Source organism: Ambystoma mexicanum, chromosome 10 (genome assembly GCF_040938575.1).
Source record: "Ambystoma mexicanum isolate Mex_15411 chromosome 10, UKY_AmexF1_1, whole genome shotgun sequence".
NCBI classification, from domain to species: Eukaryota; Metazoa; Chordata; class Amphibia; order Caudata; family Ambystomatidae; genus Ambystoma; species Ambystoma mexicanum.
This window is the reverse complement of record NC_090932.1, coordinates 1,280,570,879-1,280,577,522: the sequence shown is the minus strand read 5'-3', so window position 1 is coordinate 1,280,577,522 and position 6,644 is coordinate 1,280,570,879.

The following is a 6,644-nucleotide window of genomic DNA, read 5'->3' as shown; positions in this document are numbered from 1 at the left end:
CATGAATCTAACCAAAGAGAAACTCAGTGAGGAATGAATCAGGGAACTGCTCCCGTTTCCAGTCATATATGAAATCAAAATAATTTTTAGCACATCAGCACTTTCTAAAGTCCAAGTAAAAGATTCCTGCGGCTCAAAAACATTTGCTTTTTCACTCCTGCTAAAATATCTATAAAGAGTGTCCGAGGTGAGCCACAGTCCAAATGCACACATGCGTTTATCGAATCCTTCTTCCTCATCATCAATCGAGTCTGCACGTGCTAAACTGCTTCTTGTCTTGCTTCTGAATCAACGGGTTGGGGTGCATCGGTCTCACTAGCATACAGCTTTACGGCACCCAAGTGGATCCAGGCACGCCTTTCTTGAACTTTTACTCCTAATGAGTGATTTTCTCGACTATAAATGGCCCACTTAAACCAGGCTCATGCCACTTCCTTGTGAAGTTGCGCACTAAAACGGGGTCACCAATAAAAGACTTGGGTACAGATAATAATTTCTCATATCCGGTTGCTGAATGGTCTTCATCTGTGTCCTGAGATGGACACCCATTACGCTTGAATTGATCTGAAATGACAGAGATACTAGCGGTCATATATGTCAAATACGTACGTAACTCATTTCCTAACAATTCTGCAGTCGTCTGGGCATCACTTCTACTCCTTGATGGAGGAGACGGGCATTCTCATTCGCCTCCCTGTTACTAACTCGTGGGATGTGAAGTGGTGGTCCTACCCGGGCTGCCTACCCCTTGCATTATATGCATTAAGGAATCAGCCATCCCTTCTTCAATGTCAATTTGAGTTTAGCGATTCTTTCTTTGAGAAGACCGTTGAGTCTCTCACATATTCTGTTTGCTTGCAGGTGCTAAGCAGTAGAAAATTTGTTTTTTATACTAAGCAATAGGCAAATTTGTTCGAATAATTCATTAACAAAATGGGGCCCATTGTCGGATCTCGGCACCTCACATGCTCCCCATCTAGGAAACACTTCTTGGACTAAAAACTTCACTGTGCAAGTCGCATCAGGGTGCGTACATGGACCAGCTTCAATCCACCTCGAAAAGGGGCACATCACTACTATCATATACCTATATCCACTACATATTTGCAGCATATCGACATAGTTAATATGTAAATGCTGAAAAGGACCGTTCGGTCGAGGAATCACTCCTCTGATTGTTTGCGGTGTGTGCCCAGCGGTAAACGTTTGACATATGATGCAATTTACTGTATAACAGGCAACGTTTTCTAACCGGTTCGTACGAACCAGTCCTCTGCAATAACTGCTGCAAGGCTTTCCCTAGTTACATGCGCAGGGTAATGCAGCTGTTCAAGCGCTACCCTTAATAAGGCTACAGGCATCACCGGTTTGCCAGTGCTGTCCTGTCGCCACAATGCTTCAGAGGGGGATAAAGAACACCCCTTCCGTGTCCATAACTCTTTCTCTTCCTGTGGTGCATTGGCTTGAACCTCTATTAACTGTGTTCTGGACAAATGATTAAACCCTTCATTTACAATCAGAATCCTAATCACTTTTTCCTTTACATCTGGAGTATCAAAGCTAGAAATATCTAGTGAATATGCAACCCTTTTGGCCTCTTCATCTGCGGCTTAATTCCTGTGTGAGATAAAGTCAGTTCTTAGTATGTGCTGCGCATTTAACTATTGCGATGGCTAATGGGAGTTGTAGTGAATTTAATAAGCCTGTGCAATAATGCTGCGGGGTTGCAGTCACTGTACACCGTTACTTTCTGCCCTGCATGTTTATGGAGCATGACAATAAATGCCACAAATTCTGCAGCTTGTCCCGAAAAGTGAGATGGTAGTTTTGCACTTGCTACCACTTCAAATTCCCCATTAGCTCTGTGCCTTACCACAGCTGAACCTGAATGCCTTTCCCAACCAGTTTGATCCATTTTTGAAGACCCATCATTAAAGAGAACCTCCCCCCCTGCTAGAACATTCTCCTTCACCCTTGTAATCTCATCGTAGAACTCCTCGTAGTTGGAGCAATCATGCCCTTGCTCACCCTCTGTCACATGTTCGGCTATGAACGTGGCAGGGTTCACTATTTTACACCTGACTATTTTGATCGCTAGATTCGATATAACTACCTCATATGCAGAAGCCCTCTGAGATGTCAATGTACCCTTAGGTTTCTCCAAAACAGCAAACGATGCATGCTCAACAAACAATGTCATAGAACATGCTTGTAGACTTCTCAATGCGAACGTGGCTGCTTCCAGCGATTGTTAGCAAGGAAAATTTCCTCTCATAATTGGATCTAGAATCCCACTATAATATGCCAGAGGTTTGTACACTAGTGTAGTTCTCTGTGTAAGCACTGCTGTCATAACTGTCCCATTCGTGTGCGAAAATAAGAAAAGCTCCTCAGAATAATTGGGAATTCCTAAAACTGGAGCTGTACAAATTGCTTTCTTTAATTCCTCAAACCCTCCTCCATTTCCTCAGTCCATTCTATGTTTTCCTTGTTCACTTGGGCTTTCTTCAAAGCCTGTAAAAGGGGTCCCGTGTATGAACTATAATCAAATACCCATGCTCTAACAAAGTTGCACAATCCCAGAAACTGCTGCATTTGCTTTATCATGTGCCGGTTTGCTGTTTTCATAATTGGCTTTTTCAGGTGTGACTTTTTTCCCCTCATGTGAGATTAACTGACCTGTATACAACACCTCCTCCTGGCAATATTGCAACTTCTCCTTGTCCACTTTATATCCCTTGTCTGCTAGGATAGTCAATTAACTGAATCGAATCTTGCCTGCACTCTTCTTCTGTCATGCTACAAACTAAAATGTCATCTACATATTGCAGCACAACGCTATTTTCCAATTTAATATTGCTTAGGTCCATCTGCAGGACCCTATTAAAGATCGATGGAGATTCACAATACCCTTGAGTCAAACAATTGCTCTTTAGCTTAGTCTGATAATACGTAAATGGAGTAAGGGCTTGGGAGTCCTTATGCACCGGGATTGAGAAACACATTTTTCAAGTCCATCACCGTAAAGGTTTTTGCCTCTGTGGGAATACTATGTAAAATCGTCACAGGATTTGGAAGTAAAGGAAACTCTGCCTCTACAATTTGGTTAATTGGCCTCATATCCTGAATTAATCTCCACGACCCTCCCTTTGATTTCTTAATCGGATACACAGCAGTGGTGACTCTGAGGTCACTAAGATATCCTGTTCCATCATGACTGATATAGTCTTAAAAATACCCTCATCTGCCTCTCGAGACATTAGGTACTTTCTTGCTTGAGGTAAAACTGCTCCTGGTTTCAGCTTAATCTTAACTTCTCCCACTCCCCTCAATAGGCCCACGTCATAGGAGCCTGTAATCCATAAAGAGGTTGACACTTTATCCGAATCCTCATCCAAAAATGCTGGGTGCTGCCGCACTATCACCATTCGCTGTGGAATTTCCCTTCTCTTTATTCTGATCCAGTATGTAATACACATCTCGAATACCACTTCATCATCTGACGGCTCATCTCTAAACATATCTTCGTCTGCGACGTCGGTCAATCTATACCATTCCCCAATGGCAATTACCGTTCACCATGGCTGCCTGTAACTCTAGAGGAATAGTCTGCCCCCCCCTCCTCGTCCATATGTATCTATAGCCTGAACAAGAACTCATCAGGTATTCTCATAATCTTCCCCACTAAGCCGGGTAGCCATGTTAACAAAATGCGCACCCCATAAAGAAAGACTTCTGGCTCTAATGGCATTCCTCGCAGAGCCATTTGCCCTGTAAGCGCCATTATACATGCGCCCATGTTTAAATAATGTATCCATGGAGTGGAACACACTATGCCTTCATCAGTAAAATAAATTGTCATATTTCGCTTTGTCATTAAATCTCGGCCCAAAATATTAACCAGTGTCTGCTTTGAATACAATATTGGAACAGACATGTCACACTCTCCTATCATAACTGGTAATTCATTAGTAAAAGGAACTCTACTTGTAGCTCCAGAGAAGACTTGAGCATTCATGGCGTTTCCCGATGATGGATATTTTGTCCTCTCGTATACATGAGAGAGTTGCCCAAGTGTGTACTACAAAAGAAAGATTTGCCTCCTATGGTAACAACCACCCTTGGTACCTCTTGGGGGTCTGGTGTAAACTGATAGTACTGAACACATCACGTCACCCTGTGAGCTGTCCTATTGATGATATATGCTCATCCCTGTACCTGTGAACGACTTCCTCCCACTACAGGGGTCAATAACTGTCCCATGTTTGCATTCTGCTGTATCTGCATGGGTGCGGTGCATGCCGTGACTGCACTTGCGGTGGATTCAATGGTGCTTGCTGTGGTTGCAATGCCTGTTGGATTTGCGGCGCTTGTGCATGATACACTGTCTGATCTTGGGCAAACCCATCCCTATTTTGTGTGCTATATGCTGGAGGATAAGCTGTGCCCCCACTTGGGAATTACCCATTTTGTACATACCCTTGGCGCCCACATGTTCGCGCAATGTGCACTGTCGTGCCACATGTCCATCACACAGGGGGGGGTTCTTCCGATTTGCCCCCCCTTGATTGAAACTTCCTTGCACATTCTGATTATCATTCTGCATATTCTGAAACCCACCTAGGTTATTTTGAAAACCAGCCTGATTATTCTGAAAGCCACCTCTTCCTCTGTAACCCATTCCTCTACCTTGCGGCATGAACCCATTCCCAGCACTTCTCCGCTTGTCAGTACCGCCCCTTGTATGGCGTACTTTGACATTTTCTTCTGAACTCATTTAGCTTCCTCAAGTTTCCTAGCATCTTCCTTCTTCTTATTTTTCTCTTGCAACAATCAGCAGTGATGCACAATAGTCAACTGGATCTCTGCCCATGGCTTTGCTTCCATTCCCACTAGTTTCTTGAGCTGTCTCTGCACCCGTTATGGCAATCCTTGAACACAGAATGTGGTAAAATACTGGCACTGATTTCCCCCAGGGCTCCCTCGTTTCCAAAGTCCAGCATTCCTGAATACTTTGAAGGTAAGCAAGAAGATCGTCGTCATTTTTCATCTTGCATGCCATAATTGCAGCCATATCTTACGTATCATGATACTGTACCCTAAGTGCCCTCCAAACATCTGCTCTGCAATTATTAAATGGTGCTCCGTCATGAGCTGTGTTCTGTGCCGCAACATTTGATTAACCTGCTCTCGGCCCTTTCCCCAAGAATGGCTGCTAGGAGACCCTTAATGTCCCCTATAGCCAGAGTATTTCCTCCTGTCATCTTTTCTAGCTCATAAAACAATTTTTCCACACCCGCCGTTAAACTAGGGAGTTTACATCTTAAATTATCCTTGTCCATTTGGGGCAGGGGATATACTGTGGTCTGGCCCCCCCTTTCTGCAATAAAGGGAACTGTGTGAACCCAAATCCGCAATCGGCTCCCATCGTCTGCCTACTGTTGTGGGGACAATGGGTCCTGATTGCCTTCTACCTGGCAATGACCTCAGCCTGTTCACATATGGTGGCGACTCTCCCTTCTCACTATGCGATTGTCCTTTAGGTCGCTCTGGGTACGCAATAGGATCTGGCGTCCTATCCTCTGGTCTGCTCTAGATCAGACCATCTTACTTCCTTGTCTGCCTGCAGACATCCCTCGGGACCGCATGCATTTCTCCCTCCTCCCCATGGAAGGTTTCCCTTTCTTCGTCCGACATAGCTAGTCCCCAACTAGTATGGCTGTCTTCTCTGTCGCCCCTGTCTAAGGTCAGCCTGTCTAAAGACCAGGTTTTATGCTTGAGAATAAAAAGGCTTCCTCCTTTACTTTGTGATTGGGTGACTAATGATTGACCTCCTTTCCCTCTGCTTCCTGATTTGCTTCTTGCACTCATCTCTTGATGGGCTTTATCAATCCTATCTCTGATGTTTCCAATCTCAAAATGCTCATCTAATGTAACTTTAGATGGCCCTGAATTTGCTCCCTGCGACGAGAGGACCGTTTCTATGTGGCTCCATGATATCACTGGACTTGGTTCCATTAACGCTTTCTGAATGCGATCAATATCGCGTTCCCTCTGTCTCCTTTTTCGCTCCATTTCTTTGTCTAACTCCCTTCGTTTTCTCACTTTCCGTCTAATCCTTTCCTCCTCTTGTCTTTTCTCTTCCCTTCTTTCATTGGCTCTACGCACTTCTTCTTCCCATCGTCTTTGCATTCTTTTATCCCATAATCTCTGAGCTTCTTCCTCTTCTCTCTTCATGTCTAGCCTATCACGTTCTTCGATTGCTCTCTGCCTGTTGTCATGCTTCCTTTGTTCCTCTGCCCTTTCTTCTTTCTTTTGCTGCTCCTCTGGATATAGTTCTCGCCTTTGTCTATCCTTTCTCTTGTGTTCATCCTCTTTCAATCGTTTTTCTCGTTCCCTGTCTTTTCTATACTGCTCGTCTGTCATGATTCCTGCCCCTCATGTCCCCTGCCCTCCAAGATGTCAGGCTGGAGCCAGGCCACGATCACCTACATGGCCCTCAAGGGTCTCTCCATCCCTCCAAAGACCCACTTGGAGTCAGACTTGGCGCTTGTGGCACCAGACTCACTCACTCCCATAGGATAACATTGGGGATTGGACTTGTAGTGCATTGATGTGGACAAGATGTATGCCCCCACATATTT